This window comes from Heterocephalus glaber, unplaced genomic scaffold (genome assembly GCF_053883595.1).
Source record: "Heterocephalus glaber isolate CG9 unplaced genomic scaffold, H.glaber_assembly_v1.0 deba00001523, whole genome shotgun sequence".
NCBI lineage: Eukaryota > Metazoa > Chordata > Mammalia > Rodentia > Bathyergidae > Heterocephalus > Heterocephalus glaber.
The window spans coordinates 17,277,588-17,298,291 of NW_028258327.1; the positions used below are offsets into that span (position 1 = coordinate 17,277,588).

The 20,704-nt window shown below is 41.2% G+C and overlaps 1 protein-coding gene across 5 annotated transcripts in view; it reads left to right on the plus strand.

Annotated features, from left to right (window-relative positions):
* Window positions 1–485: 485 nt before the first annotated feature.
* Bach2 (BACH transcriptional regulator 2) overlaps window positions 486–20,704 on the plus strand; it is a 375,843-nt gene continuing 355,624 nt past the window's right edge. For all 5 annotated transcript variants that reach the window (XM_087187974.1, XM_087187977.1, XM_087187975.1 and 2 more), the window contains exon 1: window positions 486–986. The gene's annotated coding sequence lies outside the window, so the exon portion shown is untranslated. The remainder of the gene's footprint in view (window positions 987–20,704) is intronic.

A 20,704-nucleotide genomic window follows, 5' to 3' on the forward strand; every position in this document is an offset into this window, starting at 1 on the left:
CTCGCTCAGTGGGGCAGTCCAAGGAACTGCAGGAAGAGGATTCAAGCGTTGGCCTCGTTCGTGGGTAGGGGGCTGCTCTCCCAAGGCATACTCCACCCCGCAGAGGGGGACCCGGGCGCATCTTTTTCCGTCCCTCCAGACAGCCCAGGAATCCCAGGTTTGGAGGTCGGGCTCCCCTCCCTGGGTGTACTGCCTAGGGTTCTGGCACCCTCCTTGTGTGCCACACTAGCTCTCCCCACTACCCTAACCCCACTAGCCGGCAACCCTTGTCTTATAAGACCTGTAAAGCCAGGCCCAGGCAGACGGTCAGCAGGGCTGGGAGGAGCGGGCCCTCCCGGCCGCGCGGCCGCACAAAGCAGGGAGATGGGAGGCGGGAGGCGCGCCCCCTCCCGCGATCCGGTGGAGCGCGCGCTCACCCCCACCCCCACCCCACCCCACCCCACCCCACCCCACCCCACCCCGTCCCCGGAGCGCCGTTCGCGGAGCCGCTTACGCTAGTCGCCAGGCGTACGGCGCCCCAACAGCAGGGTGGTGCGCTGCCCGGCTCCCGTAAAGTTATTGTGAATGGGGAGCGGGTGACGTCAGCGCCGAATGTCAACAATGTAGCGATTGAGAGTGTGGGCGTTCCGGGGAGAGCGCGAGCCGCGCGGCGCGGAGCAAACACAGCCAAGCCGCCGCCGCCTCAGCTGCAGCGCGGCCGCGCACACCCGGGCTGCGGTCGCAGCAGCGCAACGCGAGCGCCCGCCGCCCTCCCGCCCGCTCCGCCGCCGCCGCCCCCGCTTTCTCCCGGGCCTCCCTCGCCCCCGCCCCTCCCCCTTCCCGGCACACTCAGGGGGCTGGGAACGAGCTGCCATGTGATGCGCGTCCCCTCCGCGAGCTCTCGGTGACCCCCGAACCGCCCACCGCGCCGGCTGCCGGGAGGGGGCTGCGGTCTGGGAAGACGCGGCGCAGAAGAGGCGGAGAAGGACCCAAAGTTCTCCGGTGAGGTGAGTCCCGGGCCCGGGCCCGGCGCCGGGCGGGGCGGCGGGGCAAGTTTGCGGGGCGCGCGGGGGAGGCGTGGGGAAGCGCCCGCCCGCCCAGCGCCCTGCCCGCCTTCGCGGTATTTTCTAGGAACTGGAAGGGGTGGGCATGAAGCCGGCGGACGCGCCGCGGCGACTGTGCGCTCGCCCGCCTGGCTGTTTACGGCGGGCGAGGCGGCATTGTATTTTGCTCGCGTCGACGGGTGTTTTGGAACAGCAGGGGGAGGAGGAGCAGAGGGTAATAAGTCAGGCGTGGGGAGGGCGGGCTGGCGGGAGGCGCGCGTCCGCGCGAGCAGGAGCAGCTGTCAGACCAGCGGCCCTGCCCCCGGTCCGGCGAGGCGCCGGCGCCCCCGGCCCGCGGTCCCCGCGCCAGGCCAGGCGGCCTCCGCCAGCTCACAGCGCCCTCGCCCAGGGCTGCTCCACGGAGACCGCGGCCGCTGCGCCTTGCGCTCAGCTGTCAGTCGCCCCCGGGTGGCCCGGACCACCGGGACGGCTGGGGAATTGGAGCTTAAGTTTAGGGTCTTAGGAAGAGGCGCTGGGGGCCTCGCGCTGCAGACCCAGGTGGAATCCCTCCTAGCCAATGATCGGGTTGTCGGACTGCGTCCTGCGGAGCCTAGCTTGGGTGCTGGCGGCTCCTGAGAGGGACACCTAGCACCCCTTGCCCCCAAGGTCCTGCATGAAGTCAGAGAGCCACACACCCACGCTCTACACTCCAGTCTCCAGCCCCGGTAGCTCCATTTACAAGAGTTTATCCAGGGGATACTTCACTTGCCCATGCCGAGGTGCCCCACGCCGATGGGTCTCAGTTCCCTCACCCAGTGGGTGCCGAGGAGCCGGGAGAGGGCGGAGAGGGCGCTCGTGGGCTTCCCCTGATGCCCCTGAGAGGGGGATCGACCGAACATCTCAGCGACCTCGGTCTGGCCAAGGATTTACAGGAACTTGGACCACGGGAGGAAGCGGGCAGGGCCGGGCGTCTGTGTCTGAACGGCCGTGCGCCCCTGGCTTTGGGGGTCGTGGGTGTGCGGGGAACCCCAGCATCCTCTCGCGTGGAAGCCAGTTCTGCAACTTGAGGGAAGTTCCCGCGGCCGCTGTCCGGATGGGTTTGTCTGCGGCCAGGAAGATGCGCCTCACAACCTGCTCGCCGGGTCACCACCGTCGCCACCACTCGTGACCACCGGGAAAGGAAGGAGATGGGGGTGTCTCATCCCCGAGACGGAGTCGCAGACGACTGTACCCGCGGGTAGCGAGACGAAGCGTTCCTCGGTCTTCACCTTCGCTGTCTAGTGCTGCGTTCTCTCACTCCGTGTAAATTTCATCTGTTGAGTGTATTTAACTAAAAAGGGTAATTACTTTAGATAAAAATCCTTTCCTGCCTAGTGGGAACCTTGGCAGAGATGATGCCTAATGAGATTTTTTTTGCTTTTGTCTGTTTAGAGTAAAATTAGAGATGTTAACTCTGATAACAATTTTCTCAGATCATTAAAATGTAACATGTAGGAAAGGCATGTCGAGCTTCGAAGGCTCTGGCTGACATGAAAGAAGCTGAGCGTGAAGGCTGCCCCTCCTCCGGTGGAGAGGGTTATTTCGGTGAGGCATTGGGCGTCTTGCTTAAATGTGAGATCGCCCCGCCCTGGTTCTCGGCAGCTCCCAAGTAAACGGCATTTTTCATTCTTGCAAGGTAATAATAAACCTGAGTCAAAATGACATCTTGTTAGAATTAGGCTTTAGTCTGTAAGAGAGATTGCTAAATTACAGTGTTACATTCAAACTGCACCAATGAAAGGTCTGTCAGCATTTCCATTATAAATTCAGTTTTTCAGGAGTTTGTAATTTCACCACAAAACTTTGAGTGGGTGCAATGCTATTTCTTTTTTCTTCTTCTGGTGTTCTGGTCTTTTAAAAGATGCATTGATTGTCCCTTTCCATCCATCCTGTTTTCTATTCCTGAAACTTCAGTATTATTCGAATGTGGGAGGGTGGCAGGTGTCAGAAATGAATATACAACCATGGACTCAAGTACTTTGGTCAGTATTTTCACTTTGAATTTTGGAAGGCATCAGGTTTGCCATTTGGTAATCATAAATGTATTGAGTAAATTCTTCTGATATCTGTCTATTCTGCAGGTGGATTGAAATGTTATTTGGCAGTGTATATGCTGCGAGTATACTGAGAGATACATTTTCCTCATGCATGTGTGTGTCTGAACTCATGGCTAAATTATGAACACTGTTAGTTATTTTTCAGTCTTTTGTATGTTGCATATCAGAATCTGCCATAGAGAAGAGGGGTGAGGCAGAAAGGGAGGGTGGGAATAAAATACCCTAATTCACTTTCAATCTTACCAGTGCTTGAGAGGAAGCCATTTATTCTCTTTCTATTGAATTATGCCCTTTGACTCAGTATCTTCAGGCAATTCCCTTCCAGTCACTCACCTCTGGCTGCTGTGTGAGGGGCTTAATTATTTGCAAACTGCCTTGAAATCCCTAGATGAAAGACACAGAATAAGTGCAAAGTATTGTTATTCAGATATGGAATTTAATGATCCATTACAGTTCATGAGGAAAATGCACTTTGCAGTAATGGTAGGAAACGTTTCCACCTGATAGAGGGTAATAATAACTGCTTAAAAGTAGGTTCAGATTACAGATGAGACAATTAACTCTAGCCATGTGCTCTTCAATTTGTTGCAATTCATTTTGTGATCAAAGTGAGTTGCAGAGAGCCAGATGGTCAGGTTCACGTTCAAATCTCTCCTAGGCCAGCCCTTCACTTCTAGGCCCACTGTCTGTACAGCCCAGGACTTGGTTATTCATTAGCACTTGTGAGCTGTTCCTCAGAATTTCCTAATAGAGGTTCCTGGGATGCCAACAAAAGGGCTCAGGCCAATCTGTATTGTTGGGAGCAGTTTAATTTTACTTGGATTAACTCTCACTTAGTGTCTCTGGTGTAGATTCAGCCTTAACAAGGAAGAGGGCCCAGTGGGTCTCGAGCTCCATTGCGTGCGGCTCCACTGATCTCTAAGGTTTGAACTTCAGATTTCAGGGAGTGTTGCAAATACTGGCTTGATTGTTGAATGAATGGGAGAATACTGTCCTTAGGTAAATAAATACCTTGCTGTTTGTCTAGGGCAGTGATGGTGAACCTTTGAGAGCTTTCAGTGATAACAAACAGCCCACAGTGGCACGTGTGCCATAGGCCTAAACCACTGGTGGTGGGGGGTGACCATAAGATGCACATGACCCCACCTCTGTTCCACTCAGAAGTATCTCGCATCTGGTTTATATTCAGCTGTTGTTTATGTGTCTTAGTCATTCCTGAGCAAAGTGCTCTTCATTTCCATTTTTCACATCCTATGAATTTTGTATCTGGTCCTGGTGAGGAGAGGATGGGTGTGGAGTGGCAGGCAGTGACTACACTGCCTCACTCATTGTCTACTCTTGTCAGGCGGGAATTGGTGAAATGCTGGCTTTGTGTTGCCACATTGTTGGATTTTTCCAGGGGAAGCTGAATATTCAGGTTTTTATGTAGAATCCCCTATTTTAACATTTTGACTCAAAAAATTTTTTAAATGTTGGATGAGAACATGTATAAAAGCTAGAGCTGCCCTGCAGACAGCATGTTTTCCATTACTAAATAGACTGAAATGTCTTGTTGTTTAATATTTATGTATTTAGCTGTTTTCTAAAGGCTTGGCGCATAGTGGATGATTTGAGAGTATGTGCCAATTGAATCCTTGCAACTATCAAATAAATTAAAAAAATAAGAGAAACGAAACTCTGAATCAAACCAAATCAATGATGAACCTCACTTGGGGATGGATATCTCTTTTTAACAGAGAATTCAACGTGAAAGACCAAATGATACCAGGAACATAGTTTTATCCTCTACAGGTAAATAATCCATTGCTTTTGAGCCATGCACCTTCTATTTAGCTGTGAGTGACCAGATGGTAACTTGTCTGTTTAATGCCTGAGGACTTCTATGTGAGTTTTACATTTGAGAACACCCACTAAAGTAATAGATTTGCTTTATTGAATGCCCACATGTGCCAGACAGTGCTAACTACTTTATCTGTACGCATCTCATTGACTCCTCTGAGCAACCCTATAAAGTAGGCATTGTGCCCATCCTGCAGAATTACAAGGTATTAATCAGAACTTTGAATGTGATGTCTAAAGGTTATTTCTCTGCTATGTATACATAATCCAGCCTGGAGTCAGTGATGGTAGTTAGCACTGTCTGGCATGGTGTAGAACTGTGGTATGCAGAGAATATAGTCCCTGCCCTCATGTACTTGGACAGGGAACAATGCAACATATAATGTATTTGTCCACATCAACGATTTTAGGCCACAAACTGCTCATGTCCCTCCCTGTTCCTGTTTTCTCTCTCTGGATATTGAATAAGCTCCAGTGACATATGACCCTAGCAGAGGCACTCAAAGCTCAGAAGTCAGGGCTTGTTGCAAAAATTGGAATTTCTTAGGTAAAGCAGATTAATATGCTTTTGGCAGAGCTGGAGTCATGTTAAGGAAGGCAGTAGCAAAGCTGTGGGAATGAAGGAGAATAATTCTGTATTATCAATGACAGTATGTGACCTGGTGCTGTTCTATCTTTAAATTTTATGTAAATATTTACAAATTATTCAAGTCCAAATTGAAACTTTCTATAAACAAACACTTTGAATGATTACCCGAACTATATCCCTTTTAGGTTTTTTGGGGGGGACGGTCTGGGAGGCATTTAGTAGAAAAGTTATTTGTCAATTCAAGATTCTCCTTTGAAATTTTTTGTCTTTTTTCCCCCTTTGTTACTTTTGAATGTCAGTCTCCTAACAACTGAAACTTAAATCATACTGTCAATATGCTGCTTAGCTTTCTTAACGTGGGAAGAATCCTCAGAATCTTACGATCATGTCCTTTACAAGGGCCGTTTCTTTTCTAAAGAATTTGTCAATTGAATCTTGTCCTACTACTAGCACTATTTCAAAATCAGGTAGGAATTTTGCCTCTGATTTTCTTTGAGCAGTTTTTTTCCCCAAAAATAATAAATCTCTCCAATCTGAACACATGTCATGTACTAGTGCATTCTGCATACACCCAGAGTGCCTCAGCCTTCCCCAGTAAGTTCACACTCCCCACTTCTCTAGCATATTCCCCTGGTTAACTTCTTTTTTGTCCCTTAGCCTGATAATGAATTGTCGTTTGGTTCAAAGATGTGTCATTTTTCTCCCTGACCTTTTTGTCCTTCTCCTGAGGGCTATAGGACATGCTGCAGCTGATGTGATGAGAGCCGACGCTTAGTTGCCAACTCCCTCCCATGCTTGTGGCAGCCTTCATCTTCTTCTTTCCCAAGCATTTGAATCCTCTGCTCTCTGTGCCTCCTACTTCTTGTAATTCTCTTCAGTTGTTCCTGAGCCTCTAGCTGGCCTGTCTACAGACTCTGTTCAGGTACCTTCAGAAGAAGGCTTTGAGGTGTTCAGGTCCCCCTGCATTCAAGTCTTGTTCCAGCATCTTGTCTGTCTCCCATCACTTTCAGACAGAGGCTCTAGGAGTTTCCTTGGGACTCTCCCCAAGTTTAATCCATAGAAGGCTTAGATCTTCACTTTGGAGCTTAAAGTTGGGAGACTCCAGCATGATGAGTTCTCATTCCACAAGTAGGAAAACAAACTGAATGTGCAAGCTCAGCAACTTTCTTAGTATCATACTATCTATACATTATTGAAAATTTTTATTTTCTTCTCAGCCTGTATTCTTCTAAGCAGCAGATTTATAGATGCTGCCAAATGAACCAGGTTTCCAGAAATGCTATTCTTTAGAGGCAGGTGCCTCAATCATCTATTAAACAAGAATACTAAATATCTCTTAAGTGACAGGTGACCACAGTGCTAATGGGGAGCAAGTGCATTCCAGGCCTCTGCCCTCATGATGGACAGCCTTTAGTAGAAGGATGACACAAACCAGTTAGAAACAGAGAGCTCATTAAAACTCCTGCAAAACAAAACAAAACTCCTGCAAAGGGAGGCTATTCCAGGGAGGGGGTTGCAGAAGCCTCAAGCCCGAGGAATTGTAGTGTGAGATTCATTCAGGACCATTCTGAAACTTGAGGCTTACTTTTTCCTCCAGCTGCCTAATCCTATTAATTTACTACTATCTTTGGCCCTTTGGAGTATTGCGTAAGCCATGATATAACTCATGGGGCCATTTTAGCAAATAATGGTTCCTGTATACAGAGTCCAGAATTGATTTATTTACCTGTGTCTTTGGAGCCTGATAAAAACAGAATTGCTAATTGCCAAAAGTACTGTTAATTTCCATACTTGGAAAGTTACATTCTTACTTGGAACATATTAGGGTCATTTTGACCACATTTGAATGATCAGAAGCTGCATATAAACAGTCCCTTTCAGTCAGCTGATGTGTGTGCCACCTAGGCAAGGACCTTAGTGTATGTGTAAATCTAGCTTCTGTCTGAAGTCCCCATCTACTCCAGAGCAGGGGTGGTCTCCATCCTCTGCAAACTGGGGACAATTATTTGGACCTCTCTTGGAAGCACAACTTAGGAATGTTGACAGTATCTATATAAAACCAGGTGATTATATTGAGCACTGCAAACTCCTTCTTTTCTTTTTCTTCAGTGATAGCTAACCAGCCTTAAAAGCTTCCTATGTGTGTTGCTCATATGAAGTCACTTAATCCTCATAGCCATCCAGAGCAAAGTGTGATCATTAGAAGCTGAAGCAGGCTCCCAGCCCAGAGGAAAGGGCTTCCGGGCCACCGTTCCATCGCTCCCAGACCAGAGGAGGTGAGCCGTGCGGGCGCCAACAGCACCGCCCCACCTTGAAATGAGAAGACACGTAAACAAGTCTCAAAACCAGACTTCCAGATCACCTACAGCAACCCCAAAGGGAAATGAGATGGAACACTCTGATACTCAACCACCTGGATTCTCTGAACTGGCAACAAAAGAGGATCTGGAAAAAAATGAAATCAGAAATAACTTCTCTGTTAACAGCAGAGATTGTGCCTATATTACAAGACATGATTAATAAATCTAGGGAGGACACAGATTAAAAAAAAATAGAGGAGCTGAGGAACACAATGGAATCCCAACATAGGAAACAAATGGAATCCATAAAACAGATACAAACAGATTTCCAGGAAATTAAAAACTCCATTGAAAGTCCACACAGCAGAATGAGCCAATGTGAGGACAGAATTTCAGATACAGAAGATAAGATTGCAATTAGTGACCAGGAAAAGAAAAATTGCTTCAAAATTTTAAGGGACCATGAGAAATCAATCCAGCAGCTGCTAGACGATGCAAAGAAGAATAACATAAGACTGATTGGAGTCAAGAAAGAGGAGAGAGTGCAGATGACATAAAAAAACTGTTCACAGAAGTGATGGCAGAAAACTTCTCAAGGAGGGGAAAAGAACTTGACATACAGATAAGTGAGGCATATAGGACTCCAGCTAGCCTTGATAAAAAAAATCTACACATAGGCATATAATAGTTAGGATTCCAGAAATTCAACAGAACAAAGTTCTGCAAGCAGCTAGAGAAAAGAAACAAATCACATACAAAGGAAAGCCCATCAGAATCATAGCAGACTTCTTAACACAAACCCTCAAGGCAAGAAGAGCTTGGAGTGACGTATTCCAAGCCTAAAGGAAAACAGCCTCCAACCTGGATTGATGTACCCTGCAAAACTATCTTTCAAAATTGATGGAGAAATAAGGTACTTTCATGACAAACAGCACCTTAGGGACTTCATGAATATCAAACCAGCACTCCAAAAAATTTTAGATTATATCCTAGGAACAGACAATGAGGATCACAACCCCAGGAAGCACAGCAGAATGAATCCATCAGGCTGGACAAGAAATTAAATGTAAAGGGGGAGAATCGAACAAAAAGAAAAAGGCATGACCTTCATCTCTCTAATGAGTGTATAATTCAATCTTGTTATTGTACTGATTAGCATTTTTCTGATTCTAATGTTGCACACCTTTCCTTGTGCTGTACTGGCTATTTATCATCTTCTTGTGTCTACTTTTTAATTGGGTTGTCTATTAATGAGCTGTAAGAGTTCTTTATTCTGGTCTTAGGTTATATGCATTATAAATATGGTCTGTTTAAGGACTACTTTTCATTTTCTTAATGATGTCATTTAAAGTTCTAAATTTTGATGGAATCTCATTTATCAATTTTCTTCTTTTATACATCATGTTTTTTTATATCCTAGGAAATTCTCGCCTACCCCAAATTCATAAACATTTTCCCTTATAATTTCTTCTTAAAGCTTTACAGTTTTAGTCTTTCATATTTAGCTTCATAGATCCTTTCAAGTTATTTCTATGTATGGAAATAAAGGTTTGAAATTAATTTTTTATATATGAATACCAGGTGTTCCAGTGCCATTTGCTGAAAACATTTTTTCCTCTGCTCTTGAGTTGAGTTTATGTTCTATAAAATGTTAATGTTAAATAATCTTTCAAAACTCAGTGGACCATATATGTGTGTTTTTATTTCTAGATTCTCTGTTTTGTTCAAATGATCTGTATGTCTTTCCTTACACCAACACTGCCTTGATTACTGTAGCTTTAGAGGAAGTCTTAAAATTGGGTACTAAATGTCTTCCAACACTGTTTTCTTTTTCTTTTTACTTTTCTAGGTCCTTTGTACTCCTACATAACTTTTAAATTTCAATATCCAATTCTTCATTTATAGCAAGTATACACAGACCTGAATTTTTATATATGCCTTGTGTTTTCTAATCCTGCTAAATTCAAATACAAGTTCTAGGGACTCTTCAAGATTTCTTAGTATTTTCTCAGTAGATGATCATTTTATCTACATATAAAGATTTTACTTCTACCTTGCCAATCCTATTCTAATTGTGTCATTTTCTTGCCAGACTCTTTTGGTTTGGGCCTATGTTTCAAAGTTTAATGGACAGTTGAAGAATAGGGTTACCTGCCCTTGTTCCCCACCTTAGGGAGAAAGCATTGTATTTTCTCCATTCATATAAGGCATTTTTGCTGGAAGTATGGAGTACATGTCTTTGATCTGTTGAGAAGGTTCTGTTCTACTTCTAGTCTCCTGATAGCTTTAACCATGAACAGCTGTAGAATTTAGTCCAATACTTTTTCTCCAACTACTGATAGGATCATATGGCTTTTTCTTTCTGCTTTAAATGTTTGATATAATTCATCAGTTAAAATGTATATGAGCCTGTTGTTGTCACATAGGTAGGTTTTCAAGCTAGGGATATACTTTCTTTAATAGGGGCTATTCAAATTTTATATTTCCTTCAGAGTCCATTTCATTAATTTGTCTTCCAAAGTACTTCTTAGAAGTTGTCCAATTTATTTCAAAAAAGATTTTTGTAATATGCTTTCTATATCCTTTTAATTTCTGTAAAATCTGTGGTCACATCTTCTAGATCTTGATATTGTAATTTTAAAAATGTGTAATTGATATTGTGTAATAGGAAGAAAAGGTCTAAAGGAGTAGGGGAAGTGGGAGGGGTAGGGGAAAGGAGAGGAAAGAAGGGAAAAGAAAAAATATGAGAAAAGGAAAAAAAATGGAAACAAAGTCTTTGTAAATAGGGAAGGGAGGGCAGGGGAAGAGGAAAAAAATAAGAACCAAGATACTCATGTAAAGGTACAAGATCCCAATGATGAATGTAACTGTATTTCATACATAAAATGTACCAATAAATTTAATGGAAAAAAAAAGCTGAAGCACAGATGTCACCTAGAAAATGAGTGATAGAGTTAGGGTTGGACTCCAGATGTCTCATGCTAGAGCCTGCACTCTGAACTGTCATGTTGTGCCTCCCACTTTCCTTTTCTTCTTCATTTGAAGTTGGAATTCTCTGTAACAGGTCTCAGAAGGGTAAATATAGGACAACCCATCCTGAAATATTGGATGTTATATTGATAGCTATCTCAAAGGTAAAATTGAACAATAATTTCTCAGGGAAACTGAATTAACTCTTGTCATTGACATGACTTACTGTTTAATAATTGCATTCCTCAGATTTTAGTGTCCATTTAGGGATAAGAAGATAGAAGTGATTACGTGGAAAAGCAAAATATGAACTAGGCTGAGGACCTCAATCCATGGCCAGTCACCTCTTTAACTTTCTTGTTGAAGAAGTTTTTTGGCTTTCTCTTTTCTTTCAGTGGGAAGGGAAAATGTGAAAGCAACTATTCCTCTAATAGGTATTCTACCCTGGAGGAAGAATATCATTCGGAACCAATTCCATTAAAACTCCTAATTGGAAATATTAGCTACCAGTAACAGATACAAGGAGGTAACCTTTGTTCTCATTCTAGTCAATTTCAGGAGAAGATTACCTTGCCAGATTAGCATGTTGCAACTCTCAACTGAGAGTTGAATGATTTTAAAGGACTTAGCCAGGCAGTTAGTTTGGCAGTGCCCCCAATTACCTTGGTTTGCAGGGTCACTGTTTGGACTGCTGACTCAGCTGAGCTCTGCCTGGGCTGGACACCAAGTTGTCATCACTAGTCAAGAGGCATTATTCTTAGGAGCTGCTTGAACATTAAGCACATGTTTGAAGCTCAGCTTTGGAGATGATCAAGTGTATGAATGTACTGTGCTTATTTTTCAGCATTTATTTCAAATTTTGGAGCCAGCTAAATGGGGAGATACTTAGTGTATCAGTGTTGGAGGTTTTAAGTGATTAAAAAATCAAGCAGATGAGTGCATAAAGATTTCTATGCAAACAATGATGAGCTTAAATTAAAGCTGCTGATTTAGTGTGAGAATTACTTGCATTGATTTGTAGAATATCTATATGGGTTCAGGATTCCATATTATGCAAATGAATAAGCCCTGAAGAGTCAAACTGAAAAAAAATGAAATTAACTGTGAAAGATATTATTACCCATTCAGTAAGAGGAAAATGTAGACATACCTTGAGTTAACCCTTACTTTTCATATATCCTTCTAAGATCAGCATCAGGAATGATGGTCATTCCTTGTCTGAATTATAAAGAAGGAAGACAAGTGTGCTATCAGTTTTCTTAAGGTCCTTTTTCGCTCCTTTCTTCTTTGCTTTGTGCTCTGCTGCCTTTTGGCTACCCAGGACCCTTAATTAGTTCCTTTCCTTCTCTCCCCAAATCAATCTCAGAAAGATTTTAGGAGCATAATTTTACTAGAATATAAATAACTGAGCACACCTTGTGTATTATTTTTCTGAGGCATCTGCATATTAATAGGACACAAAGCCAAAGAAGTAAAACCCTAAAGATAGGAATAATGGGATTTTACATACTAACCAGGTAATAGGAGTATATTTTTAGTGAAGAGAGAGTGTTTATAAACCTAACCCTGGACAAAGAATATAGACAAGTAGGTGAGAGGACATGAACCACAGTCATATTAAAAATATATAGAGCAAATGATTTTTAATAATATGTTTGTTAGTGAGCATCACCTTCCTCTTGCCAGACACTGGATTTGAGCACAAAGTATCAACCTATCTAGCAAGGCAGTGAGTTATGTGACATTTAAACAAAACTGTAGGGAAAAGCCACTTGTTCTGTGACTAGGGATTTCTGTCGGTCAGTGGCAATGACTCTGAAATTCTCTGTTATCCTTGTGTATTGAATCTTAGGGGAAAAAGCCACACCTCCTACCTTACCTACTTCTCTACTGCAGTTTCAATGATAAAAATTGAGTTGACGAATTGGTACTACTCATACTGTTAGCATGGCGGTGACATTTGGACAGTAGGAAAGGTTGACTAATGGAACTATGCTTATTTTATTTGTTGCTTGGTAAACACCCAGCTGTGAAGAAGAGTCTGACCTGCCTTCCTTACCACCCCTCCCCATTACACTCTTCAAGCAACCATGCTATGTTGGGTTGATGGCGCCATCTAGTGCCAGTTATGAAATTGTCTGCTGGACTCCACTCTTGGTGTGGGTGGAGCTGAGTGTAGGAGTCCTCTTTCTGTGGGAGAGCACGGTAAATTGAGGGTCCTTGCTCTAGTTCTGAATTTCCTTTTGTCTTCATAGTTGAGTTATGGCTCTGTGTCTTCCTTTCTCCTAGACTTCATTTCTTCTTTTTTTTTAAAATTATTTTATTGGTACATTTTAGGTATACAAGACAATTACATTTCTCATTGGGAATTGTACCTTTACATAATGCACCTTGGTTCTTATTTTTTCCCCATTCCTAGCCCTCCCTTCACCCCCTCCACCCTTCCCTATTTACAAAGACTTTATTTCCATTTTTTTCCATTTCTCATCATTCTTCCTTTCCCTTCTTTCCTTTCCCCTGCCCCTCCCACTACTCCTACCCCTTTGGACCTATTCTTCCTATTTTGCATTATTGATTATTCATTCTAATCATTGGCACATTTTAGATATACAATATAATGACATTCATCATTGGAAATTGGCATCTTTACATAGTCTCTCTTGGTTCTTATTTTTCACCCTTGCCCAGCCCTCCCTTCAACCCCTCCATTCCTCCCTATTTACAAAGATTTTGTTCCTATTTTTCCATTTTCTCATATTAATCCCATTCCCTTCTATCCTTTCCCCTAGCCCTCCCACTTCCTTCCCCTTTGCCCTTTTTCTTCCTATTTCACATTACCTATTATACATTTAGTCCTTATTTACACTTTCAGTTTCTCACACCAGAGAAAGTATTCGGAATTTATTCATGTGTGTCCTATTTATTTCACTTAAGAGTATCGCCTCAATGTGCATCCACTCAGCTATAAATTAGACTTCATTTCTTCTGTCTGCCTCTCTCGTGATCCCTCTTTGTAACTCTTCTCCTTTTTCTTTGAAGCAAACAAAAACAAAATTCTGTACTCATTGTGACAAATAGAAATGATTTTCTCATGATACTTTATGCCAAAGTGAGAGGACACCATGAATTTTGAAGTGAAATTAACCATTTAAACCATATTGAAGAATCAGAGTGAAACTAAAGATGGAGTGCAGAAGCCTCACTTAGAAAGCTGTTCTCCTTATCCTCCACTAATTAGATGTTTCCTCAAACACAGTCAAGAAAGTTTTCCTTTCATTGGTTTTGGAACTTTCCTCATCATATGATCTTATCCTTCATAAATTGCAGATTTAATTTCTCGTATCTTAAATTAGAAGAAACATTTTCATGGACTGCCCTGGGACACTGTCTCATGGGCATGGCACTGTTTCTGTGGGAAAATGTATTCTGAGTTCCAAACCAGTTCTCTGGGTTTTGGGATCCAGTATTAAATGAGATGCCACTGATAGAAGACATGTAGGACGAAGTGTGGCATGTGATCTCTGCATAATGTTTGTGGGACCTGAATTAGGTTTAAGACTCCCACATTAAACAATGAATTTTTGATTTCCATTTATGTTAAGCATTTGACATTGTGGGTTTGAAAGTAAGTCCCTTCTGAAAAACAGGAACTGTGCTCGTCTGTTACCAGTTCTTGTGGTCGATATGGCAACTATTTTGATTTTTCAGAAGGGAGGAAAAGCAGTTAAATCTAGTTAAAATTACAGCCAGTTAAAATTAACTGGCTCATGAGATTTGAATGCAGCTGTTCCACACACAGAGTGTGAGTTATTTATTACTACTATCAATTATTAGTAGTTGTTATTTCTTTTTGGGCCAAGGCATAGATTGTTTATATTTTTGGTCTTATCTTGGGAAATAGGAACTGCAAGGGTAGAGAGGTTTCTGTTTGTTTATTTGCATGTACCCTCTTTTTGTTTTTGTCAGGTAGGTGTGTGCACCTTGTGTATGCAAGAGTATTTTAGCATGTCAGCAATTTCTTATCAGAAGTGCCTGCTGACTCATGTAGCCGTTGCAGTGCTCAGCTGGCCACACTGTAAACTGTCCACCTTACCAGTACCACCCTTGAGAGCACCAGCTGGCTTGGTGCTGAAAGGCTATTTTCAGATCTGTGGTGCCTTCCCCTCCCTATAGCCAAACAAAACCGTCTGGTTGCAAGATAAAAAATTGGGCAAATTTCTGCCTTTGTAGGGACTGCACGAAGAATCACAGCATATTTCCAAATGCCTTAGGAAAACTGATTTACTTCATTGTATTTTGTGGGAATATTTAAGGGGAAAAGACTGATACAAAGGGAAAGGGAACCTGCTGTTATCCCTTCTTAGCACTAGAAGGGTTTTTGTAAACCTTTAGCTTGGGCTTTCTGTCACTGAAACTTGACCCACTTCTCTAGGAAGCTGTGTGCCCTGAGCAGGGAAGGGGGCAGAGAGTGGGAGTGACTAGCCTCAAGTCCCTGAGTGAAGATAGCTTTTGTTTGTATCCATTGCATATTGTTAAGAAGAACAAAAACAAAAGCAAAGCACCTAACTTCCAGTTATTTAAGCTGCCATATACTTTCTGAGATGGTTTCACTGTTTGTTTTCAGAGTTCAGTGCTACTTCTTTTCATCGGAAAGTGTGAAGTGTGCTTTTCTGAGGTTTCTATATAAACTTCCTTCTGTAGATGCAAGTTGATCAAATTATCCTTCCTAAATTCTCTGGAGAAGTTTAAGATGAGCACATTTAGGGAAAGGAAAGCTTTGCACACACCAAAGAATTCTTCCTTTCTTTTCTTTCTTTCTTTTTTTTTCCCTGTAGCTTCAATAAGAATTCTGAAGCAGCTTTGACCAGTAATAGAGAAAAAGCCGCAGTTACTGTGTGTAACATGATGTTGATGGATGTTCTTGGTTTCCGCTGATATGAATGACTCATCAGTATCAATAGAATTGTGACTTCTAATAATAACAAAGTGCAAAACCTTCAAAACATGTGGTTTTAGCCCTTGCTTTTAGTGAAAGGTTGGAAAATGTTAGTTTGAGCTTTTTTACTTTCTGATCTCTTAATTTCACCTGAGTATAAAGTTGTTTTTCGTGGGTGTGATGATGACCCTATTTTTCATTTTACTGTTTTTAGTTTCATTATGATAAAGGAGACAAGCTCAGATCATTTCATCATTTAGAAATCTGTGCACTAAGCATCTCCTGCCAGGGCTGTGTTTTTGAGGGAAATGTGGCTGAAAAGCAGATCCTCCCAGAATGCAGAAAGGAAAAAACTGGTCCCAACTACAGTCCACCAAGCTGCTTGCCTCCTACACAGCACCTATTGTGGAGGGCTGTGGTATTGCTGAGTAGCCCTATTGCCATGTGAGTCATTGTCAAAGGATTCCGAGAGGATGGATAATAGAAAACACGAGTCAGAGGAAACACCACAGTGGACAGAAGCAGCAGTCACAGGAAGTGTGCTACCGCCTCTGCACAGCAGAGGAGCTGCCCACCAGCCCTGAGCACCCCAGGGTTTAGGCATACATTAGCACTTTGCAGCCTGTTTACATGGGTATGTGGGGACACGGTTCCTTTTTTCTTTAGTCTTGGTTTGTTTTTCCTGCAGTTTGACCAGACCATTACAGATCACTGTCTTAACTCTGTGCCCTACTGGTCTTATCCAAGAGCCTTTATTTTTACATTCTGCAGTTAAAGCAATGGAATTTCTAGACTATAGTAGAACAGTATCATATTTACTTTTATATGGTTTTTCATTCTAAACACTACACCTTTAAAATGCTCCTTTGTCATTTGCTTTCTAGTTGCTACAGCCAAAGGCTTTTTACACCTTGCTTGCTTGGTCTGGGAAATAAATCTTTTACAGGAAAGCTCACAGTTAGAATTTTATTAGTTAAATGTTTGTGTCAGTCTTGCATCTTTCACGCTTTATTTTCAATGGATTTTTAGTCTCCTTCCATCTTCTTAGCATTTTGGATTTTTAATAAATTTACCTCCCTGCTACTCTTTTTGCCCTTTACTCAAAGTGCTTAGAAATGTCAGGTACTACATTTATTCAGTAAATGATTGAATGAATGAATGAACTTAATGACTTGCCTGCTTAAAAAATCACATGTGGCTTATTGATACCCACAACAAAAGTTCAGACTCCTCAGTGTGACATTTAAAATTCCTTATAACCTGTTCCTGACCTATACTTTCAGATGTTATTTTGCAGTTTCCTAATATATGAATTATATTTTGACCCTGAAGTTCTTTTATTCTAAAATTACTTTTTGAGCAGATAAATAATGTATCAAGGGCTTGCTCTTGTAGAGGATTCTTACCTGTGTGTTTCAAGAAACGTGGACAAAAGTGTTCAAAGAAGTGTGTTCGGTAAAAACCTGAAAACCCCCAAGCACCCATTAAAATTAGATTGAATCAGCACATTTTGTTCTGTTTATTCATGGGATACTGAGGTACTATTTGGAGTGAAAAATGAGTATATACATATACAGAGTCTACCCCAAAATTATACATACACTTCAGGAAAAGAAAAACTTGTATAAATGTTTTAATACTAAATTTATTGAGACATCATGAGAGTAATAAAAGTTACCTTTGGCCTCTTCAATTGCAAGAGTTTCTCAGAGTGGTGGCCATTAGCTTCCAGACATTTATTAGGACAGTGAACTGCTGCTTGGGTAACCTTGGTCATTGAGATTGCTGCACATGCATTTTCAATTTCTTCTCTAAGGGCCAGCAATATAGTGAGTTTTCTGCAATATGTGATATCCTCTAGGATCCTTCATACAGGGGAACACTATCTGTTGAAAAAAACATCATAATGTTTTTCTTTTTCTGAAATGTGTATACATTTTTTGGCAGAGAAGATAGGTAGATAAATAGACAGGGTATGGAGGTGAAGAGGCAGCAGTGCTTGGTAGGTAAGAGCAAGGATTTTGTGTGAGTTCAAATTTTGTTTCTGCCACTTATTTTATGACCTTGGACACATTTGTTAAGCTCAGTTTCCAGATCTGTGCATCAAGAAAATTGATAGTTTCTGCCTGATAGAATCGTCAGAAGGATGAAATGGATTAATATTTGTGACATGTTTAGGAGAGTGGCTGGCATATAATATGTTGTGTGTGTTTGTTAAACCAATAAAAAGGCATCAAACTGGGTGAACCTTCTGAACAGAGTGTCAAGTGATAAAAGCAAGACACAATGGAACATACATAGCATTCTATTCATGAAAAGTTCAAAAGCACGTGAAACTAAATACATTGTTTAAGGAGACATACATAGATGCCAAAACTACAAAGAAAATTAAGAGATTATCACAGAATACCAGTTAATGGTTATTTCCAGAGGTGTGGGGAGGATATGATGAGGACAGGGCTTCTAAGGCCCTGAAATATTTTGTTTCCCGAGTGGGACAGTAGTCCCAAGGATGTTCTTTTTTATGATTAGTTTTAAAGTATATATTATACATGCCATTAGATAAAACATTTTTAAAGGATTTGCATAAGTTATTATTTTCTGAAAATGTTTCTGATTTGATCTGATACCTTTTACATGACCTGAGAGAATGCAAGGCCCAAAGCACCAAGATGACATTAAACAGGAGTGACTGTAAATTTCTACATTTGGGTTGAAAAACTAAATTGTTCAGATAGACACTTTGGTACACCTGCTTCATACTAGTTCTTCCAAATATCATGAGCTACCGGTAATACCTAAATGTATTTACCTAAGGTGGCATCTTTCTAAGGACACATTAAGAGAGCTGTCCCATTTAGATTGGGGAGTATAAGGGTCTTGTCCCATGTGAGGAATGCATCAGCATCACCTGGAATGTGTAAGAAATTCAGTCTAACCACCACTGAGCCAGAATCTGCATTTTTTTTTTTTTTTTTTTTTGAGAGACAAGATCTCACTAAGTTGCCCTGGCGGGGCTTCAAATTTATGATCCTCTTGCTTCAGCCTTCCAGAGTGCTGGGATTACAGGTGTGTACCACCTTAACTGACTCAGATTCTGCATTTAATCAGGATTCTCACAGGGATTCACACACACACATTGGAGAGACACTGGGCTGTTTCTAAAATCCCTCATAATTCTTAAAATGTGATGTTTTTATCTAGCAAACTGCATACCGAGCTGAAAACTACCAGTGAAAGTAGTAACTTCATCAATTTAAAACACCCAGTTATATGTATACAAAACCAAGTATCTGTCACTGAATTAGTTTTAAACAAAATTTTGAATTTCCCCTCTAATGCAAAAGTCAGGTTGCTTATGCATGGACTACTATTGGAATTAAAATATAACATTATTAGATTCTCTTCTTTTTTTTTTTTTTTTGGTATCAGGGATCGAACTCGGGACCTTGTGCTTGCGAGGCAGGTGCTGGAACCACTGAGCTAAATCCCCGGTCCAGATTCTCTTCTTTTTGATAGAGGAGTGGATTCTTATTGCATTAATTGGTATATGTTTGTAGTACATAATGATTACATTAATCGTGGGGAGTGGATACATGTACATGACATTTCTTAATTCTTTTTTTAACCCTTTTCCCTACCTCCCCCTTGAATCTAGAACTAGATTCTTGCTTTAAAATTCTCTGTTAGTGTCTTCTATATTCATTAAAAATTCCGAAGTAGATTAGGCTTCTGAATACCTGTTAAAAATATTCAAAACAGACATTTAGATGATTAAAAATTCTCATAATACATTGATTTTACATTTAGCCTATTTTTTCGTGTACATATTCCATATTTTGACCTAGGAACCTTTGAAGTCTTGAGTATTTTATAATGATTTTCCACAGTACCCCTTATCTTTCAGATTGTAGATCTGAGATCAGGCAAGTAAAACAGTTTTATCTTTTCCCCCTCAAAAGATCATGACTAACTTAAGCTCATCTCTTTTTTTTTTCCTTAAATATTTTACTAGTTATCCTTTTAACTTATGAAGTTCAAGTGGAACCCATGATTCATTTCATCTTTTCCCCTTCTTGTTATTAGTCATTTGTTCTTTTTATGTCTGTAGCAAAACTAATAGTTAACATGGTAGTCAAAAAATTCCAAAATAAAAAAGTTTCTCAAATGATTTAAAATCAGATATAAAGCATGCTTCACTGTCTGGTAAAAATCAATGGAGAAAACTTCTCATGAATAGATGTTCTTTAATGTTTTGTGACCGTGAGTTATTTAGTTTAAGCATGTATTTCTAGATCTGTTTTCTTTTGGCATATAGGAAAAACTACACTTTTGCAGTCGGCTTAGGTAGTATTTAGTGTATGTGTGTTACCTGGATGAGATAAGGTATGACAGAAGGCTTTATGAAGTGGTAAAGTACTATAGACATACTAATAACTTTTGTGTATTATAACTATGTTTTAATTTTAGTTTAGCAAGATTTCCCTGCTTTTTATAGGACTTCATGAGACTCTTCAGATTATGATTTCTTAAACCATAAATGATTGTGAACATGTCATCACACTCTACCACACTGACTGTGAGGCAGATGGCTAGACTCTTTCTACCATATTTCATGTTTGCTTACTTCATACATTTGTTTCTTCATTCACCATGGGTATAGACTATTTCCTGTGTGAAACTTCCTGGGCTGGGTGCTTTATGGCTGAGTGGCTTTGGTCTTGATAAAAGAATTTTGTAATTTATACATTTATTTTTATAAATCATAGCATCTTACCAGATTTTGGATTATTAACTCGCCATCTTAAAAGTTGAGGATTGAAGCTGAACTTAGTAGATTGAAGTTGAATTTAAGAGCTATTAGAAATACAGTTGCTTGACATATACTCTATTTTTAAGAACAGAGTTTAAGAACATTACTATATATTTCTACATGGTCTGTCAGATTTTGG